This window comes from Anas platyrhynchos, chromosome 10 (genome assembly GCF_047663525.1).
Source record: "Anas platyrhynchos isolate ZD024472 breed Pekin duck chromosome 10, IASCAAS_PekinDuck_T2T, whole genome shotgun sequence".
NCBI lineage: Eukaryota > Metazoa > Chordata > Aves > Anseriformes > Anatidae > Anas > Anas platyrhynchos.
This window is the reverse complement of record NC_092596.1, coordinates 11,919,689-11,942,868: the sequence shown is the minus strand read 5'-3', so window position 1 is coordinate 11,942,868 and position 23,180 is coordinate 11,919,689. Positions and strand designations below refer to the sequence as shown.

The 23,180-nt window shown below is 34.8% G+C and overlaps 1 long non-coding RNA gene across 1 annotated transcript; it reads left to right on the top strand.

The window, feature by feature from the left end:
• The first annotated feature begins 4,288 nt into the window (after nucleotides 1-4,288).
• On the top strand, nucleotides 4,289-21,971 carry LOC106020026 (uncharacterized). The gene is made up of 4 exons (XR_001195338.5): nucleotides 4,289-4,649; nucleotides 17,520-17,582; nucleotides 19,177-19,426; nucleotides 19,554-21,971. It is a non-coding gene; the product is annotated as an uncharacterized lncRNA (long non-coding RNA).
• The last annotated feature ends 1,209 nt before the right edge of the window (nucleotides 21,972-23,180 follow it).

The following is a 23,180-nucleotide window of genomic DNA, read 5'->3' as shown; positions in this document are numbered from 1 at the left end:
TTTCTGAGGTAATATTGTCTGTCAGGTATTTTTGTTAGCTCTGTCTAAGATCAGTAAGGAGCAGTACTAGAAGCCATTGGACTTGGTATTGTTTGCACTGTCTGTTCAGCAGACAATGCTAACTTTCAGCAACAAATAGCCTAAAAGAAGGGAAGAAAAAGACTAGTTTCTACACCAAAAAAAAAAAAAAAAAAGAGAGAGAGAGAGAAAAAATCATTTGGAAATACTGAAGTATATATTTTCTGTATCATAGAATCATAGAATGGCTTGTGGTGGAAGGGACATTAAAAACCATCTAACTCCAACCCCCTGCCATAAGCAAGGATGCCAGGATGCCACCCACTAGATCAGGCTGCCCAAAGCCCCATCCAGTCTGGCCTTGAACATCTCCACAGATGGGGCATCCACAGCTTCTCTTGGCAACCTGTTTCAGTGACTCACTACCCTTACACTGAAGAATTTTCTCCTAATGTCTAGTCTAAATCTATTCTCTTTTAGTTTAAGACTATTCCACCCTGTCCTACCATTATCTACACGAGTAAAGAGTCCTTCTCCAAAGGTTAACTGAAGTTAAATATTCTGGTATTCATAACATCTAAATGATTAGCGTAGTAGTAGTCGGAGTTGTAGGAGTAGTAGTAAAAGTAGTTTTATCCACCTTTATCATAATACAATTATTACTTGATGAGAATGTAGATATAGTTAATGTTTCTACTCCTAATCTAATAGGATCCAATTTCATTTAATGCATCTCTGACACGTGGTTCCATGAAACATAGTGGAATTTGACTGTTATGAAAATGATGCAGTACTTCATAGAAAAAATGTCTTCTAATCATTCTGACAAACTACAAAAGAAAGGGGGGGTGGGGTGAGGCAGAATTGCAGTATACATTAGGAGATATATCATAACAAAATGGTGTCTGATACTTGGTTAATCGAAGTGAGATATTTTGAGGCAGTTAGATTGTCAGAATATCCCAGTCAATTAGACTTTTAATAAAATGTTAGATTTTTATTCATCTCCAGTGGACAATCAACATCTTTTGGGAGAATTTTTGTTCTTTCCAAAATTGAATTTTATGTCAGAAAATCATTATAATAGAAGATTCCCAAATGATTTTACTTAAATGCTGATATGATCTGCCAACTGTTCCTAGAACTGCTTCATAACTGTCTTAAAATTTATAACCTCTGTTCTTCTTTTGGAAATGGAATATATCGAATGCTTCTCTTATTCTGGTATGAACAGCATGGCCAACAAATAAATGTATTATCCATTCTCTTACCAGTCAAAATTTAATTAACCTCATGTTTATTTTCACTTCTTGGTCATCTCTCAGTTGTTCTGTGATAATAATTCATTTTGGTTGGCTTAACACAAAAGTTAAATTTACACAAAGTGAATTTGGCAGAACCTCAGCTGTATATGCCAGATGATATTTTAATGTATCTGTCTTTATTGTGAAATGAATTTTGTGGAATTTGTCTGTTGTACATTCAGGCATCCTTAAGGCTAACTACCTGCAGTACTGTGTTCAGCTTGGGGGGCTCCAACATATGACCTGTTAGAAGGGGTCCAGAGGAGGGCCACAAACATGATCATAGAACTGGAACACTTCTCCTACAAAGACAATCTGAGGGATATGGGGTTGCTTGGCCTCTACAGGGAGACCTTATAGTGGCCTTCTTATACCTAAAGTGGGCCTACAGGAAAGCTGGAGAGGGACCTGGTTGTTTTCTTCACTTTTGTTTTGACATTAGTTGCTGTCCAAATAGCCAGGTTTATGAGTCAGTTATCATGGAGTGTACCTATTACATTCAGTGTGCAAACAAGGTCATGAAGAGAATGAACTACCGTGAACTTCTTTTCGTACCTCCACCCCCATCCTACCTTCTCCACCTCCATGGTAAACTTTCTTATTTCAGGCCTATATATTTGCCCAAAAACAATATATTGATTTTTTTTTTTCCCAGAAAGTAAATTTTATTTTAAAAATCATTTATGCCAGAAAAAAAAGTCTTTGTTCTAAACCCAGAAAACCCTTCAGTATGACATTTTAAGCTTTATGTAATTATTAGTTTCTTTAGGCATGTCATATTTCATATACATTTAGTTTTCTCTGTTTTTAACTGAAGATCATACATGCAATGTATTGTCTGTATAACAAATATTACTACATCACATGTTTCTGAGGTTATGAAGAAGAATTTAATTTTTATTTACTTGTATCTCTCTCTAAGTACCATAACGAATCATTATAAAGTTGTTCTCTTAGCTCTGAGTTTATTCTAAAATATTAAGATATAGTTTCCACAACTGCTTTGCCTCCTTAAGTGCCACCTAGATTTTCAAGTATAAGAACTTAGAAACAAGCCTTTTTGCAGCAAGGCTTTTCACAACAGACAATCTTTTTGGTGTTCAGCAAATCTATCTTCCCTTTCTTTCTCTTTGCTAGCCCAGCCAATCTTCATATTAGCCAATATATATTTGGTTTGTAATTGAATTTCAGTTTAATATATCACTAGAAATTACTTAAAAAAAAAAAAAAGAGAGAGAGAGAGAGAAAGAGAGAAAGATGCCTCAGTACCCCTTTACCAATCTGACAAATAACTTCCCCTGCATATACACCATCCAGATTTGTTAGCTCTGTCTTTCTAACATAGAACACAGGTTGCTGAGTATAGGCATATATGTATATATATAATATTATATATATATATAAACAATAGTTAACTTCTTGGGCTAAGGAAAATATTCAACTTTCACTCTCATTTAAGTTAGTTTGTTTTTTTCTGCTTGTTGCCAAACAGTTGAAAATGAGAAAATTTAAAGAATGTGCTTTCTCTTCATATGAGTACACAACAGTTGATGCTAGCAGGGCATTTGACAGTAATAAATAGTATCTGGAATGTAACTCTGTTCAGTTGTCGCTGTTTCTTCTATTCTGGGTATGGGTGGATGTATAGTCTTGTTTCTAAATGCCATCACCTTCTATCTGGGTATGAAATATAGACTTATCTTCATCCTGGAGTCATTGTAATGCCATTTTTTTAAACGGGATTTAAAATCACCCAGTGTAATATTGATAGCAGTGCCAGTTAGGCACTGTCTTGTTTTTGCTTCTCAATTAATGACACATCTATGCGCTTAATATTTACATGTTAGACTGAAAAGCTTTTACTGCATAGGCAAACTTAACCATTTTTATTTTAGTGGAGCGAATCATATTCTTCTGTTATCTGTTTCCATACCAAGTTATTTCTATTGATGAAAAAAAAAAAAAACAATAATTCACAGGCAACTCTATTACTGTTGTTCATAATTAAACCATCTCAACTGAAACATACAACAGGCTACTTGTAAAATTTATGAACTCTGTGTGTGTGTGTGTGTGTGTGAGAGAGAGATTTAATATCTGCAGCACACAGAAAAGTCTAAGCTACAAAGTTAACAAATTGTGTATAGGAAGGAGAAATGCATTCCCTGATTAAGAAATAATTGAGCATACAGGTAAGGGAAAAATTGAGTAGTAAGACCAGAAGTTGCCTTCATGATGGTATAAAATAAATCTATGGTTTGGACACCCAAAAATATATCTAAAGTGATAAAGCAAAACAAGGTAAATTTGAAGGTAGCAGATCCTTAACTAATAGACAATAAATATATTTCCTTTTTCATGCAGCTTAAGGCAAAAAGGTAAAAAAAAAAAAAAAAAAAAAAGTCATGCTGACAGCTCTCAGGGGGAAAAAAGGAAAAAAAAATTGTTATAGTGGTAAATGATAAACTCTAAATGGCTTCCTTGTGATTAACTTCATAAATTCTAATTCTATTCTACTATATCATCATGCATGGATGCTATGTGCAAAGTAATTTGAATTACAGTGCAGGGAAGCCTGTTTTGATGTAAAGTAGCTGTTGTGTATTTTGTAGGATGTAAGAAACACAGAGATATTTGCATCATCTAATCTGCATTCTGGGATATTACATACTATTTAAATTAATCCTGTTAAATAAATAATTAATAGCTGTGTGATGATTTTAGATTAATGGGTTTAAAATATACATATATATTTAATTTAAAAGTAAGAAAAAAAAGAAATAAAGGATAAAAACAGAATATGTAATTAAATCAGTTAGTTGTGAAAGGAGTGATAAAGTTATGATGAATAATCATCATATATTCAGAGCACAATTAATCATATATGGTAAACTAAAAAAAATAGCCTGATTCTTCTTCTGTCTGCTAAAATGCTTATGGAGTCAGAAACTGTGCGAGTACTATTTAAATATATGCTATATTTACAACTTTGCTCATACTGTCATTATGGAAATCATTGGCTTGCAGGTATCTTTAAAACACCATAAATCCTATATTATGTATTATTGCAACAATTCTGGACTCAAAAATTGGTGGCAAATCTAATAATATTGGTGAGGCCAAGATTTTATTATTTAGGAATTTTAGATTAGAGTACTAATCAAAGGTACTAATCACACACAGGTGCAGTGCTATGTAAGGGAACTCACATATGTATTGCATCAGCACTATTGATATAGAAAGGAAATAGTAATTGCCTTAAGAAAACTTTAAGTGAGTCCAAGTTGGGGGCCCAAGGGCAACTTGACCTCTGGTCAGTTAAGAAAGGTAAAAATAGTTTCAAATGCTACAACTGCTTTTGGTTCTCCTGCCATTTCGTACATTTTGTAGCTTCATAAACTTTCCTCTCTTTTGCTCTCTCTCTCTCTCTCTCTCTCGAAAAAAAAAAAAAAAAAAAAAAAAAAAAAGGTTGCCTCTTTTTTAAAGCTGTTGCAGGAACCTGTAGAAGTTGGGAGAGCTGATGAACTGCCCTTGGGGAATGTTGTGATTACCTGATTACCTGAACAATAGTAGAAAGGAAGAGAAAAGATTGAAGTGTCATTTTTTCTTTTTTCCTTCCAGTATTCCTTCAAATCACATCTGTTTCCAAGTATGACATCTCACTGGAGGAAACTGTGATTAGAACTCTTTTCTCCTTCTGTGTGTTGCTAAGAACCCAGAGGTTTTATAGTTACCTAATAGCTGAAAAATCAATGGGTCAGTGGATTTAACTGGCCTCTACTGTATGGCAAATATGTGATCTCCTCTATACCAATGTACTTTTTGGAAAGAAGGGAACAAGTTGATGAAACAAAATTTATTTTCTTTTAACAAGTTTAGAAAAAGGAAGTCTTTCTTTTTGGAATAGCCAGGTAATAAAAAACAAGAAACTGGAGAGGTCAGTGAAGAACAAAACAAGTGCTTGAAGATGGGGAAAACAATTGAAAGCTATTTTTAGTAGTTTTTCTAAAATGTCCATTGAAATATTTTTATTCCTTCCATCTCTGTCTTCAGAAGAAGGTTTTATAATAGTAAAGGCATCCTCCTTTTAGCAACCAATGATATGCCTATTAGACCAGCTACATCTATGTTTTTCTTTCTGGTGTTTTATATCATCAGTGACACTTCTTGTATTTCTTCTCACCCATTTCCTAAAGTATAATTACAAAGAGATGGAAATGCTTGTAACCCTGACTTATTACTGTTAAATAGGTTATAACTGTAGCCTGAAGTAATTGGCTTTTGCAGGAAAACACTGTTAACCTGACATAAGAGTTTCTCTAATGGCCCATGCTTAGGGTCATTCTGGATAATAAAGAAAATTCTAACCTTTGTTACACATATCCTAGCACAGTAGTGTTAAGGCAATTGTACAAGTCCTCAAAACATGCTTTACTTTAAATTATTAAACAGACTAAAACTATCCATGTTATATGCCTAGGTTTGTTGCACAATGGATCTGAACAAATATACGTGCTTTAGGAGATATATATGCAGCATGGATAAAACTGGGGTAAAAACCATCCTTAAGCTGGAGTTTTCAATGCATGATTTGTCACACACAACGTGTATGGTTGTAATGCAATGTTAGTGCGAGAACATACATCTGTACAGCAAAACAAGTATCAGTACTACTAGGAATGAAGCGAATGTTTTGGAGATTACAAAATTGGTCCTTACATTGGGATAACTACCATAAATTCTGGATTTATTGCCTGAATTCTTCCTACCTAACGTAGTTTCCAACTGAAGCACCTGAAGTGCTGTTGTTAGGCTGTGTGTGCAGATCAGAAGCATCTGCAGAGGGTGATTCATGCCAAGCAGGACCCCGAATGCAATCTGGAGCATTGCTCCCTCCCAAAAGGCTATATACAGATGGAGATGAGGGTGATGATGCCTCTTGTTTAGGCAGGTCAGCAAGACACCCAAAGCCAAATGAAGTGTAAGAAGACTGAAGTCCCATATTGGCTTTTATCATTAATAACCTTTATCAGAACAATTCAGAGAACTTGTTGATCTCTTCTTTATGATTATTTTTCTTCATGATTAATGATACCTTCCCCATCCACTGTCATGCAAATAGATGTTTGTTAGTATCTGAAAAACATGGATCTGTGCAGGGTTCAAATTCCCACAACCACTGCAAGTAAGCAAACATTGCTATCCCATTTTATACATGGGGAAATTGCAGTTCAGAAAAAAAATAGCTTACTTGCCTAAAAGATACCCTATGCCTTAACAGATTAAGCATTAATGTGAGATTTCATCGAGTATAATTCTGATCTGGGAGTTCCATTTGTTTGCTTTCTTTGGCAGAGGTCTGAAGTTTTGATGCTCTTTTCCTCAGTTACGGTAAAAGCATTTTTTATGTTACCTCTGATTCTGAATGCTTGAGGGTAGGTTTAAAATTCTGGTTCAGTCACAGTAGGAAAGTTTTCTGTATATTGGATCAGGTTGTTTAAAGCCAGAAAAGCTGCTTTAGTCAGTGAACAAGTGCTTGTAACACCTCTTCCATCATCTCCTCTAGCCTGCCTGATTTAACACATCCAGTGTCCTAAAGTTATTGACAAGGCCTAGAGAAGCATTTCACTTGGTGCATCACTATCTCCAACTTGTTGAAACTAAGTATTGAGATATATTACTATTCTCAATCTAAGCTTTAATTAAACCATCAGAACTTACTGGGACAATTAAAACATTTTTCATGAAATCATTTAATAATACCTACATACTTAAATTGAATTGTAAACTTTGATGGTTTCTGAACTTCCTATATTTTTGTCAAAGATCACCATTCTGATTGGCACAGTATGATTGATCCACTGCTTTCCTGAACTGAAATTTTGTTCACAACAACACTTTCTAGGTGTGTTTATAAGAGAAAGTCTTCAGTTTGAGGATTTACTCAGATATATATGCATGAATACTCCTGTTTTGGGTACACTTGCCTGAGTAGTTGCATATTGTTCTCATTAATTTCCTTTTTAACTTTTGTGGGATGGAGATTTACAGCACTGGGATGTTGTTTTTCAAGGGTATTTAATTCTTTAATATTCTGTAAATTCATGAAGTCATTATTTTTTTCCCTTTTCTCATTTGTCGTGCATAATTCTAAATTTAGTCAGAACATGACACCAAATTGCACCAGTTCTGTCCAGTAATGAATAGCTCTTGAGATAGACATGAGGATTTTCTGAATCCCTCATTATTGACTTACTCCTGCTTTCATCAAAGTCAATGAGATTTTAGTTATTTAAAAAAATAATAGTAATAATAAAAGCAGTCAAATTCTAATAGTGTTCTAATTAGTGAACAGAAGAACAACATACTGAAATAGCAATATCAGAAATAATGAAAAATAGTCTGAGATAACTAGTAATTTTGATGTAAATATAGACAGGGAACCTCAATGTATTTACTACTTCTGACATACATAACTTTTGGTGACTGTAATCTACAGAAAAACAGTTTGTTCTTTACCTGCCCTGCAGGAAAACAAACAGTGATGTGATAAGTTATTCTCTCCACCTCTTTTCCCAACTTCTTTAAATACGGAGTTAGATTTAAATAATAATAATAATAATAATAATAAAATGTTTAATAAAATAAAATGTTTGTTTTGTTACATCTGTATGAGTGAATAGGCACAAAGGGAAATATCCTAAGGAGATTGCAGCTATTTACAAGGACAAAGACTATATATAGTTTGTTCTCACAGAACTGTGTTATTTTATCTGGCATTGTCTTACTATCTTGTAATTTTCCTTTTTTTTTTTTTTTTTTTCTTCTTTTGTCTGTTTTTGTAAGAGTCTACTTGACTGGGAACTTGTTCTTTTTTCATAAGGTGAAGAGCTATACAATAATGACTGATACACTTAGAGAGGATGTTAAAATTGAACAATTAGAGAAATGCACATATAAAAAGATAAGACAATAGAAATGACAATAGAAATATTCCCAGAGAACACAATAAACTGAATTTCTGAAAGCATTTATCTGTTGATTTGTCCTTGTAGATCAAGCCATGGTCCTTTAAGTGGATGTTTTCAGTTTGTTGCCATAGACCAGGACTAAGACCCGTGGCAGTAACGACAGGGAAGGAGGATGTACAAAAGTAATTACTTAGTGAAAATTTACAGTGTTCACCTTATTTTAAATTTATATATTTATTTATTTTTCCATGTCCAGTAGCTAATAGATCTGGAAAGTGCAATACTGCTTGGAAAAATAAACACATTTCTGAAGAAGGAAATTACACTTTTTTAGATGCCACTATAAAGTTTGGAGAAGACATTTGAGTTCTGTTTTTCTGGTTTTAAGCTCATAAGGATGCCATTAGGTATCTAATGGTTCTAAAAGGTACTTTCAGCTGTGTGCGCATCTTCCTGCTGTCTATTGCATGCCTACAAGTTGTTTCACATTGGAAAACTCGGAGCAGGTATTTTCTGTAAAAAGGACTTGACAAAAAGACAGATTTGACAAAGAAAAACTCACATGAAACACCAAGGAATGAGAATGTAGTATGTGATATATTCAGTTTTAGTATCTGATGTTAAAAAATAAGCTGTAAGTTGCATGATAGAAAAGTGCTAATTGAGACAGGAGTGGTGAAAGTTGAGTAATTTTTAAGTTCATCTTAGAATTATAGAAACAATGGGAAGCAAAATACCATTCCTGTATTATAGCCAAGGCAAAATTAAGCACTAAAGGATGCTTAGAATTAGTTTGCCCACCCAGTTAAAAAACTGTAACTAAACACTGCTTTCATGGGTGTGCTTGTCCTTGTTTAACAGAACACATTAAAATATTTCCTGAGTTTCAGAAGTAATTTTCCTTTTCATAGCTTTAATTCAGTATGAATACCTTTTGGATTTACAGGTAGCCCATAAATTTATTCACCTTTGTTTGCTTACATCAAGAAATCTTGCCTTCAGTCAAAGAGACTCAGGCACTGATTGATTTGTGAGCAGTGAATTTTCATTTTTATTCATGTGAGGATGGATCCAAATATAGTAACTGAAGTTTTCTTTTGCTGTAATTTTATATTTGCCTTGAATTTGGTGTCTAGTCCAATGCAATGTCAAAGGAAGGAAGTAGAATAATCAGGTAAAAAATGCCAACTGAAAGCTGAGATCTGACTGGTCCTCCTCACAGATATATATATATATGGGTATACCCACATGGAGGTATACCTGCGGAATCACGAAAACTTCATTTTTCTAAGATGTAATCACAGCTTAATTTTTAAAAAATATTTTAATCTTCTTTTGTTGCTACAGGAAAAACTGATTCTAAAATTACTTAAAGCTACAATATTTTTGTCCAATGGCTAGTATTTTTATCCATCTATTTCAGTTGTACTTCAAGATAACATTTGTTCTTCAGTGACTTACTGTGTTTAGATAGTTACATGGACTTTTTTCCCCAATGAATTTAGTTCATATGGAGTAGCAACCCAGACTTTGCTGACGTACAGATAGTACCAATAATTATACTAAACTCTTGTTATCTTGTGTTGTGATTTATCATGAATTGTGATTTATATTGAAAGAGTAAGTGTCTGAGAAATAACAGTCCAAGTTTCAAGAAGCTAATGAGGCCATTGCCCATTTATGTCATGCACACTTGTCTTAATAATGTGTTCTTGTTTGTATGGCACTAATGCTCTTCAAATCCAACTTCTCAGAGGTCTGTGTACATTGAAGAAATGTTCTGTGATCACTTAAGGAGAAAGGAATCACAGTCACTTGTCTGTTATTACTCATCTGCTTCAGAAAGGTACCAAGTTTCATGATGTAAACAGTTTCAACATATAGATTCTTACAGTAACAAAAAAAAAAAGTTTTTTTCATTCTCTAAGATTTCATACCTCCTGTTGTAAAAATAACATTGCTTTATGTATTTTCCCAGAGGAAATGTATATCATTAGAAATTCACACTGGTTCTTCCCTCTGGTAAAACTGTATATCTGGTTTCCAAAACACGCTGAATACGTCAGGTACTTTTTGTTGGTTTTGTTGGTTGGTTTTTAGCTGCCACTCTAAATTATGGGTAGGAGTTTCCATTAAAAAGCTCTCTTGATCTTTTACAACTCAAAAAAAGTTGTCAAATGTTCAGTTGTTTACTTTGATCCATCTACTTGCAATTTGCATAAAATAGATGCAGCAGAGGATGATGGCCTCACAGTAATATCATCGAAGGATGATGATTACTTAGCTCTCCCCAGTGGATGTAGCTGCTTGCTAGGGAGGGGGTGTTAAGTAGTGGTAACTGTGCAGAGTGCACTGGGACAGAGTGGGCTCAGCAGTCCAGCAGTGGGCTTGGCCGGGTGCGCTGTCCCAAGGTAAGGTGAGACGCAGGTGTGATGAGCTGAACCAGAGTTAAACACATTTGCCAGGAGGAGTAGGAAGGAAATGCAATGTGAAGGTAGAGAAAGGAACAGTAGGAGTCTTGGAAGATATATCTGGAAAATATATCTGGATATATCAATATGGAGACAAAAGCAAATGTCTGCCTATTACTATACCTAAGAAAAATTAAGCACTATTGTCTCTGCTCCCTGCAGAAATAGGGGCATGAATTTAAAGAAGCAAATAAGTGGGGTGGCTCTAGAGTTGGAGGGAGAGAGGCAGCCCAGAAGGGCTGGAAGAAGTGGCAAACAGTGCAGGAAGAGGATGCCAGGGAAGAAGCCCAGCCAGCATAAAGTTTGGGAAACATAAATCTTCATTATGGTAAGTACAAATGATACAGATACACCCTAAAAGGGTGGATTCATCAAAATGTAAAGAAAAATAAACATTTCTTTAAATTTTGAAAAGTGAAATGTGAATATCAGAATTTACATCAGATGCCTAAATTTCTATTATTCTGTTTGAAAAACCTGGCAAAATGATTTCCTCTCTGTTCCTCTGGCTTAATACTATTTTGAGGTGAACGAATATTTTAATGAACTCATTTCATTTCAAATCATTAAATATATTCATGCTTGATAACATGCATCAGTTCTTTCTGTGGGGGGGAGATTATTACTAGGAATAGTGCAGTGCATTAGAATTGTATTAAAATGTAGATTTAGGCCATATTTAATTTCCTCCTGAGCTCTGTGTTGTGCAAAAAGTGTACAAAACAGATGTAGTCAAAAGTAAAAATTGACAGAATCAGCTTGTGCCTGCAGGGGTCAGCAAAGAAGTTGTTCAAGTTCTGCCCCTCTCAATCTGCTCCGATTTCATTTGCTCTGTAGAGCACAGTATGCTCTGATAGAACCAGCACACACGTTTTGAATTAATCAGTCATCTCAGCATTAATAATGCAGTGCAAATTATAATAAGCTGATCTGCAAATGTACCTTTGAAAGTCAGTGGTAGAGCTCTCCTTCACACTCAAGCTGCAAAATCTGAATCTTACTGGAAAAGAATTGGAAGTCCCCAAAAGCTGTTGTTACATTCAAACCAAATTCATAGCGTGACCTTTTCTGTTTTAATGAGTCAGCAGGGTGATGAAGAGATGATACAGAATAGGATCTTTTTGAAGAAAAAAAAAAAAAAAAAAAAAAGAGAGAGAAAAAAGAAAAAAAAAAAAAAAAAAGATTCTCTAGCATTGTTGGTTTATCTAAGCTTCATGTGGGCGAGTCTGCGTGCATAAGGATTTAAAGATAGACCTCTAGCTCTGGAAGATGATAAGTAACATTAGTCATGATGGAAGATTTTTTTTTTCCTCGAAGAGAAAAATCCGAAGATCTGTGGTTTCATTTCATATGCTTTCTCAGCACTAAACTGGTTTTCTTCTAACTTCAGAGTTTCTGCAAAAGAAAAATCTATGTCAGTAAAATTCACTGTCAGGAAATAATTTATTTCTGATCGACCTTAGCTTTTGTCTGTTTGAGCCAACAATAAGTAATGGGAACTGAAAGCTGGCCAAAGAGGGACATGGTTTTGTGGTTCCCTCTGGACAACAAAGTGACTCAGATAGGCCAGCTCAGCTAATGTCTGGATGAAATTAAAAATTTCCTTTCAGGTCAGTAATTGGAATGAAGTATTCCACTATTTTCACATGCATTTTTAATGTTATTTTATGCATAGAATGGATATAGCAGTAACAGTTATTTCAAGTTTGATTAAAAACAATAATAAATTCCAGGATGTTGTGACAGAAGATTAATTTTTGGCCACTTTTGTATTAAATATGAAACAATAATTCAGAAGGTGAATTTTTTCTAATATTCAGAAATATAGTTAGCAATGAAATTTTGTAGAAAAAAAAATCTGGACATTTTTGAATTAAAAGAAATATACATACTGAGGAATAAGACAATTACACTTCATACCATTACATACCATTATCCTTACCTTTCCTAAGTATAGTTCTCAAAATGAACAACAGCTGATACTGTGGTCTCAGCCTGTGAAGTGGGAGGACTTTGTCCCATATCCAATAGAAAATATTCTGATTTAGGCATCTCCTTTTAACCTTATCATTTTTTTATTTTTTTATTTTTAGTAGCTTGGAATTATTGTTTCAGTCTTTGAAACATTACAGTTCATAGGTTCCTTTCAGTGTGACTGTTGTCTAGTGAATTGCTCCTTATCCAGTATGTTCGTAGTTTGGTTTTCCTGCCCAAGGGTCAAACGCCTGTCTTTTTTGAATGGCATCTTATTTTTTTTTCATGGAGTATTTTCTCAATGCGTCAAAATCATTTTGAATTGTTAACCTGTCCTCCAATATGCTTGCAGCCCCTCCCTGCTTAGTGTCACTTGTGATTTAAATAAGCATATTTTCTGTGCCACCATGCAGTTTGTAACAGCTTTGAAAGTCAAGGTGCATGGCGAAGTAATTTAATGTAGTTTATTACTAGAAAAATAAATCAGGCACTGGGCGTGTTGTTATTCGTTTGGCAATAACACATTCAGATTGACAAACGCCCAGTCTTGGTTGTCCCACTGCAATATTTGATAATGAACTGAACTTGTGGTATTATTAGCAACTAAAATTACTAAAATAAAATGAAATTTGCTTGCGTTCCATTCCAAAACTATTTCTGGTCTATAAGGTTGATTCTAGTAAATGAAAGCCTTTGGACCCAGACTACAATGTCCTAAATTTTACTAGAGGCTCTGTGCCTAGTGTGCCTTTCATTCAGCATGCTCAGCCAAAGGGAATTAGAGGGACTTAAAGGATCCAAAACCAACACACAATCAATGCCAGAGGGCATTTCTTCCTCTCCTCAGAGAGACTCATTGACTAAAGAAGGAGCCAGAGTAACTGGTGCAAAAAGGTGGGTGGTCACAGCTAGCTGAAACAATTCCCACCACATCATGTCTCTGCATATTTTACTGTCATGACGTATTCCTTTATCCATTGGAACCTAGATCTACCACTAGATAGCATACAACAATGACTTTCAAGCCTCAGTTCTTTTGGAACTAATAGAGAAGTGGATTGAGAGTATAGCAAATAAATTAAATTAATTATGTAGGAGGCAGTGAAATATGACTAAATGCATTGGGATCTTGTTGTTGTTCCTGATGATGCATGTGAATCATTCACATCTTCTGAGCTGTTCTGTTTTCTGGTGGATGCACTCCTATGAGAGAGTTCAACACTACCTACAAAGTATATGCTTGTGTGAATCTAATTTAGAAAACATTAGCAATTATCATGGATGCCCTGGTTTATATTTAGATTGTAATCATTCACTCAATTTATAATGTCTTTGGACAGGGACTGTCGTTTTTTATTATTGGAATCCTGTGACTATAAAAACTGTAATCAGTGTTGCTAACCTTTGTTTTCGCACTACAGGTAGGCAATAGCTATGAAAGAACAGTTTTTAACAGCACAACAGTAAAAGGAGGTTTCATATGCTTAAAGCAAGTCTCTAAACCAAACAAAAACACAGGAAAAAAAGATGTATGAGTTTTAAGAATTTTAAATTAAATATCATGCATTGGAATTTAAATCTCTGACAAAGGTAAAAATAGCTGCCAGTGATGATCTCAGAGAAGTCTACATAGTAGTTGCTCCTAATCTCATTACTTTCTGTGAGACCTGACAGGTTTGTCACACTGTATTTGGCTAAAAATAAAATAAAATAAAAATTTTAAAAATAAAAAAAAATAAAAATAAAAGACTGTTCTTTATGTTAATTAATTCAAGAAAAATAGGAAGATGGGTGAAACACTATAAACAGACTTGCGTACAACTTTCTGAGCCAGTTCTCTCATCATTAGATATTCTTTGGACAGAATGTTCCTGTCCTGGATGTGACTGTTCTTCACTATTAGGGACTAGCTGTGGCTGCTTTCTTTGGGAACCATTTTCTCCTGGGGTCTTTTTACTGCAATTGTATCAGTCTTGTATCAGTCCTGCATTTACTTTAAAATACTCATTTCTATAGCTTTTTTTTTTTTTTCATATATTTTATTCTTGTGTGATTTCAGACAATGTGACATCCTTAAATTTCATCCAGCTTGTTATCCCAGTTTGTTTTCAACCAGATGGGCACTTAAGTATTTTTTATCTTCTGTAGGGGATATCCTCATTGGGAAATGGCCAATGTAGCCCTGTTGGCAGCATTTATTGTATGTGAATACTGATATATTCAAAACACAGATAATTCTCAAATTGTATATAGAAATGTTTCTCAAACATTCACTTTCTGCAAAGGTCCAAGAAGCAGATGAAGCCACTGTTAGCCACTGAAAGACTGGCAAAGAAATAACTTAATCATCTGCTTCTGCAAAACTCCTTTCAGGCAGGCTTTTCCTGAAAGCATTTGCTGAGCTGATTAAGGTTACTTCTTGGTTGCTAATGCATTGCGGTAAGGGTCAGGTAGCATAAAGCCTCTAAATATTTCTCTGGTTTCTAAAAGTCATCCTTATTATTTATAATGTACCAAGTTATTATATTGTTTAATATTTCAATGGAATGGTATTTTAATCAGTAACTCAACAACAAAGTAATTTAAGTTCTGTTATGAGAACTGGGTTATATCTCACCCATTTGTGTGCATCATGCTTGCTCTAAATCAGAAGCAATTTATAGATCTAGAATCATTTTTCTGTAGTGCTTTCAATTCATTTTTCAATTCTTAAACCTGTAACACCTTTTCTGCTAGCTACACATATTCACAGTTCTTTCTTGTTGATATTCCTCTAACTCTGAATACAATTATATTGTATTTCCTTGCTATTTGCAAGCGTATGAAGTCTTTATTGACCCTAGTGTGATAGAAACCTATCTCTGGTATAGTAACCAATAAATCTTGGAGTTGAAATATGTCTGCTTTAATCTTCACTGTAATCAATTAAGCTCTGAGGTTAGAACTACTAAGATTTAATTCAGCTTGGTGTTTGCAGAAGTCTCTGAACTGCCTTTTCTGAGGAATTGATTGTAATATTAAGATATGTTAGTAGAAGAGCAAATCTATAAGCAAGATCTAAATTTGGTCACAGCTATAAAATAGTGGTTGAAGTATACCACTGGGTAATATATTATGTCCACTTTTTGGTCAAAGGTCAATAATTTATAAGGTTTAATGAAATAAATGGCTTCTAGTTTGTACAGAAAAAATTGTATATGTGTTACTGAAGTTCCATGCAACTTGTTTTTATCCAAACAATTATTTTTAATTTGAGTCATGCATTAGTCAGACTGTTGATATGAAGGGTCATTTCTAAGTGCCACATAGTAACAGTTCCTGCTACCACTTCTGCTTGTGTTATTCTTGTTTTTTTGTGTGTTTTTTGTTTTTTTTTCTATACTCCTCCAAAATTCAACTGTATGATCCCTCGCTGTCTGTTACTCCTTCAGTAATAACTGTCAGACTGCAGATACATTTTAGCCTTCAAGATAGGTAATCTGAGAGCCTCAGGGAACCATTAAACATTTCCTCAGAATGGCAAATGTGATGTTATCCTTGATTTGACCATTCAGGAGAAGCACCCATGAGGTAGATCACACCATGGACTTACAAGAACCCAGGACCTAGAGAAGATAGCCCTCCCAAGAGTCTCATCAAACACTGTTGGAGGAGGCATTAGTCAAAAGGGTTACCAGCCATCAAACATGGCAAGCCTCAAATCATCCAAGGCCTTAGTGCAATACTGTCAGTCTTCCCCATGCAAGCTCACTGCCTGTGACTCCTATGAGGGATATATGGAATGGCTGTGATGGAACCTCTGTTACCAGCCTTGAGTTTCATCCACCTTTTTTTCTCTACATACTTCTTCCATTTTCTTGCACAAGCCCTGGCCGTCTGAAGCTATGTTATTTTCTCTCATACAGGCCATGTTTCGTCACTAAGATGATCCATGTGTAGTAGTATGGGTAGAAACACTGCATCTTGCAAGTCCCTCTTAAGCTTCCTATCTCTGCTTCAAAGCCAGAATAAGAACAGTTCTCACCTGTCCCCTCCATTTCCTTTATTATTATTTTTTCTTGGGTCCACCAAAATAGAGCAGAGGATGCGGCTGGTTTGGGGAATAAACTCCTTTTTCCTTGTGAAATGTGAAAACACTTCAGTTGTTCATTTTTTTCCACCTTCCATCCAAGCCAGACTTTGTCAAGCCTGAACAATAAACATCTCATGTTTTTCAGAACACGGTGGTATCTCTTTTTATCTTCCTGACTTAGTGGCAAGAAAAGAAAAGATTCATCAGAAAGCAAAGATTCATTTAAACTGAAAAGCTCTTGTGGTGATGTACGAGTTTCACCAAAAGTTTTCTAGTGGAGAACAATGCACGAAACAGCAAGGCCCATCCTTTCCCCAGGCAGCTGGGAGAACAATGTTTAGGGCAGTTACCTAGCTTGTAGAAAGTGCAGGTCCAGCTTTCTGTGTTGCCTAATTTAGAAGAGAGACTGAACCAAAGTCTTCTAGCATGCTGGGTGCATGACCTTAGAATCAGATTGCTCAGAACATTTTTCAGTGCTTTGCAGGATTTTTCTAAGACTTTTATAAGGTCCTCGTTTTAGCTTGAGCATTTTTGCAAGAAAATGAATCTTTTCTTTATTTTGCTGTGTGTTCTAACATTGTATCTCATCAAGAAGAGATTCTAAAGAATGTACAGCTCTAAGAACAGTGAATTGTTGTGAAATACAAGCTCACAGTTTGATTATTTTCTTACACATTTTCTTAATTGTCCTTAATTGTCATATCTACAGATAGAAACTCTGGAAGAGGCACCTGTTAGATCATGAAGTAAAATGTGGAAGAAATGGTATAAGGTAAGGAACAGCACTGTGATCGTCCAATCTGCTGAAGCTGTGATGTGGCACCACTTATTTCCCTCTCCAGCCTAATTCCTTACCTCTACTGGCAGAAGTAGGCATCCTCCTCATTGTAACCTTTGATAGTTTTGTTGTTGTTGTTGCCATTTTTCTGAGTCACTTTTCAGATGGATCATTTCCTCAGACTGGTTTATCATTTAGCTACATGCATGCTTGAACCAGTTCTCTAAGAGCAGAAATGTACAGATAACGTAGGAGTTGCAGGACCCCCTGATCAGCAATGTTGTTGTGCATATTAACTTAAACTAACACAAAACAACAGCAAAAATCTCTAGAGGATTTATTGATTAAATTACTTGTCTACCAAGTACAGAATTTTACAGTGACTCATGGTGGTTGGTTGAAGTCCTAGCTGTAGTAAGGAGATCAGTGCACTCCTAATTGGGATTTCACTAGAACCAAGGATTCAAAGTCATTACTTTGAAGAGGCTTCTGTCTTCCCTGAAAAAAAACCCTTCTGTCTGCATAGAGCTGTTGCTGTGAGTGGTGTCAGAGATATGCCAGGCAATAAACCTGTACCACCCTACAAACAGAAATCAACAAAGATAGAATTTAGGAGCAATAAACCTCACACAAGAACTAGAAATTAGAGTAGCATGAGTAGGGACTGCTAAGGTTGCATTGCTGCCTCCTACTGTTTTTCAACTGTGTGCCTGCTTGGTTCGGTTTATACAATGTGCCATAGGGTCATATTGCTGACTTTTGCACTCATAAGCATTCGTTGTGTACTGTGAACAGACCTCTGCACTGAACAGGAGTGTATCTTATATAAAAGGCATAGAAAAGCAAAAGGATATGTGCTAGCAGGGCAACACAGTAAGAGAATTTGCACTTTCAAAACCCATTGAAACAGAAAGAAGAAGAAGAAAGCTATTTTCTGTTGAGATTCCACTGATGATGAAGTTTCCATTGTTGCATGACTGATAAATTACTTTTTTTGTGTGTGTGTGTGACATATGTGAATACATGCATAAACGAGGAAAAGAAAGTGATAAAATTGTTAGTATGTTCTTGTTTAATTTAAAAAGACATTAATAAGTGTCTGTTTTATTCTTATAAGGAAAAATAAAAGGAGCTGGTATCTAGAGCACTGTATATGAAGGTTTACTCATGGGTACCTCCCAGTTCAGTGAACTCACTGTGCATGTTCTGTTATTCTGATGATGGCTAAAGTAACTGAGGCCGCAGACAGAAAGCAGGTCACCCAGGTAGCACAGGCTTGCTCCTGACTGTGTTGACTGAAACAGCTGGACACAGAACTCTACTTCTTTTTGACAGACACCTTCAATTAGTCTTAACATGACATATATAAATAAGGCAAAAATAATGCATAGGTGGAGAATATGTAATTTTCAGGTAATTTTTGTTTCTGATCTAATGAAAATATCACATTTTAGAGCAAAACCTAAAAGCTTACTAAATAGTATTTATAAAGCTCTAGTTGAGCTTTAGAGAAATTTTCTGCAGCATATTTTTCTTCAGGGAAATAGTGTTTTGGAAATTCTGCATAACCTTTTTTTTTTTTTTTTAGGAAAAAAAATAAACATCCCATTTCATTGTGAAATCACTTCTTAAACTGATAACATTTAAGATGCTAAAAAGCCTCATTAAAGAAATCCACCAGAACTGCATTTGGGGATGAAGGAACACATGATTTTCTTATGAAATCTCTAATATCTTTGCTAACCTTTCTTCATTTATATTGGGAAGAACTGCCTTAAATTACAAAGAAGACTTCAGTATGTTCAAGCCTGTTTATACACAGCTGCTATATACATGAGGTGAGTTCTATGACAGAAATTCAAAGTCAACCCAACCTTGTAGTTTGAGTGGCTCTTCATAGTAACACTCCAATACCTGCTTTTTCTCATTATTATTATTATTATATTTTTTTTTTTTCTTTTTTAGAACATCACAGAAGAATTAATCTGAGCATTTTGAAGTTTGGCTCATTCCACTGATTTTAAGAGGCTTTCAATCCAGTGCCACTAGTTGGCCATTGGCCATCATTTCTGACATTCAAGGGTATGTGTGTATATATCCAATTTCCCAACAACTACTGGTAGATACCTCATCTCATTTTAGTGCATGATTATAAAAACACTAAAGTAGCACATTTCTTAGCTGGATAGATATGTTGCTATTTATGGGGATTTTGTCATGTATATTTATGAGCTTCTAAAATTGTATATCCATTTTCAGAATTTCTTTAGTGTCTAAATCTCATGAATTATAACATAAATGTTTTAATATGCATGATTATTAACAATACATAAGAAAAATACAAGTAATATTGTGACTAATTTCCTGTGGGGACTGATAAATTGCCTGTATATTTATTTCTTGTTGGAAAATCTGACTTCATAATTTCATATGATTCCTAGGTATAATATGTGTCTTTGTCAAATAAGGCAAAACATATTTGACATCCATTTACATGCCATTTAGAGATCTTGGTGTACATTAATAGAAAAATACAAACTTTTTTTTTTTTTTCCCCACCAAACAGGCTATTGACCTGTCACTTAAAAATGATAAGAATTTATTTGGTACTATTTCCACACCTTTACTGTTTTAATTTATGGACTGATTATTACTTTCATAAACCTGTAGCCAGACTCAACATCAGCTCAAGCTTGCAAGGATGTCATTTAATTAGGAGGAAGAGATGAACACTTTTCAACAACCCATTCTTCTCACTGCTGAATTTTTCTGAACTCGTTTATCACACCCTGTTAACAAATGCTGGCAATATATAAGCATTTTAAATGTTGTATATGAATTAAGAGATTTATGTATGTGCTGGCTTATGCTTTGTTGTTCCTAAAAGTGTAAAATGATGCCCTTATTAGCTATCTAAATAGCCACTAATGATATTTCTCTCTGGATACAGTGCCTAGTGTCATAAGGGATGAACTCATGCTGCAGCCTAAGAATAATTCAGCTTAAGATTCCTTCAGCCATGAGATACAGATCCCCTGGGAATCGGGTTTTGTTCGTTAGTTTTGAAAACGTTTGAAAAATACAATGATTTTTAAAGCAAAGAATGAGAGGAGACCTCTAGTTTTCATTACAAAAATCAAACAATCATATTCCCTCTGCTCCCAAAACAAACAAACAAAAAACACATTTGCCATAATGCACAACTATAGAAATCTCAAAAATACCTGTGGTATGAGAAAGCTGTTTCCTGCTTTTCTGGGGAGTCACATGCCTTGTTTTAAATGTTCAGTAAACAGTATCTGCTATCTCACATTTGATAAATAAAATTTATAGCCAGTTACAAAACATGCCTCAGTGAAGAGTACTTAGGAAACCTCTGTTACACATCTATGAAGTAGTATTTCTTGACTGCTACCATTTCTAACTGTGATATCATCTCTTTCCACATCAAAGTCACTGCTGCTTATTTTGTGGAATGGGATTTAAAAGTGGAGTTTCAAGCAAGGCATTCTCCAGTATATGTGATAGATGTAGTAGCACAGAGACCATTCCATGTAAGCTTTTAGCCCCCAAGTCTCTAGATTATCATCCAAAATGTTCTGAAGAGCATTAATAATTAAAATATTCTCAAGCTTTTTGGGTAAAGACAGTCCTGCTAAACATAGGTTTGGATAAACTGCTAAGATCAACACTTGCTTGGATTTTGGCAAGAGTATTTTTCCACATTACAGAACATATAACAATTTCAGGTAATTTGATTTAAAAGAAGTCCACGTAAGAGCAATTTGCAAAGCACTTCCTTGTCAAAACTTTGATGGGTTGTATTGTGGAAGGAAGTACAGGTAAACACACCTTACATGTACACAATAACCATGTCATTAAATTCGGCAACACAGAGTAACGGAGTTTATCTTTGTTTTCATCATAATAGAGTTGCATTTTCTCATAAATTATGATCACCCCAGTTAGTAGTGTAATGATAGTAGTGTATCAGCTAGGGATTCGCAAAAAAACTGCTTGTAGAAAGGCATGCTAAAAAAATAAAAAAATAAATCTTCAGTGAATTTTAAAGTTACTTAATTGTATCCAAATGGGATGTGGAGAAAATAGCATTTAAACCAGTCATTTTTGTAGTATTCTGGATTGCATATCTGGGAAGGATTTAGCAGTCTAAGATTGCAAGTGAAGAAGTGATTGTGAAAGCAGTGACAGCTGCAAATATGAATACTTAGCTTGCCAGGATCCTGTCTTTACTGAAGAGTTATATTTTAAAGATGTCTACAGTTGACTGGGAACCTGAGCTGTGGCAAGAAATTGCTCTTCCTAAAGCACTCTACAGTAAAACATACGTTGAATGAATTGTAGGCTTGGGTTAGTGTGAATGTAAAATGAAAATTTTAAGGTTTAAAGTTATATGAAAATCCTAAAAAAAAATGTGTATTGTTTTATATTTTATGATTTGTCATCTTTGGTAATCATTAAACAAAGTAAACCTAATTTTAAAATAGATTTCAATCTTAATGTATACTTAAATATTGATATATTTATTTAATAATACACTATCTTACCAAATCGAGAAAAGAACCTAAAATATGAACTCAGACCATCTCTGTTTCTTTGGTCTACGTGGCATATTCCTTACAGCATTTACTGAGTACAAGCCCCATTATATCACCCGGTTGAATGGTATAATTCCCCATCTTTCTCCTTTGAAATCTTTCTCCTGGTAGATTGCAGACCTCTAAGTTACACTGTAGTCTCTTTTCTTCCACAAGTACAATCATTTCTTCACTGTCAGCTGGAAGAGAATGACTGGTTGTTACGGCATTAATGATTGAGTTTGACATGGGGGAAAAAAGTGCATGTAAAGGATTTAATTAGACTCATCCCTTGTTTTTGTGTGACTGACAGTGCAGGTTTATGATATAATTGGGTTGTTTTTCAGCCTTGTTTTGGGAACAGCTTTGGAGTGAAAAAATCTCTTTCCAAATTTCATGCACAAGTTAAGTACAGAATTGCTTTCACTATTATTAGCTAAATTTCCTGTCACAGACACCTGTAAAATACTGTAAATAGCAGGGAATTTCTGGGCTGGGGGAATTCTCAGGGTGGTAGGATTGGCAGAAGTGGGAAGATTCCTGGCTCTGATTCAGCTACTGCACCACTTTGTCCATTGTGCACAACTTCATGTTGTCTGTTCTGTCTGAATCCTAAACTGGAGGTCTGACAGCACTGCCAGGTTTGAGCACAAAAACAAAAAAAATAAAAAAAAAATAAAAAAAAAAAAAAATAAAAAAAATTCTGGCACTGTACTTAAATTTTGAGGGAAATTCCAAAAATTGTTTCTAGCTCTGAAGAACTTTAGAACTCTCTAGAACTTTTTAACTTTAAAAATGTATTGTGGGTTTCTTAGTCTTATCGCCTTTCAATAGCTAGAGGTTAAAATTAAAAATCATCATCCTACAGAATTATTAGAAGGGAGTGATGCATTTACCTTTATCAGAAATGTGTTTCATAGTCTGAGTGACATAGGTAGAATCTGAACCTAAAATTATTCTAGAAGCTCATACTGCCAGTCATCTAATTGCATGG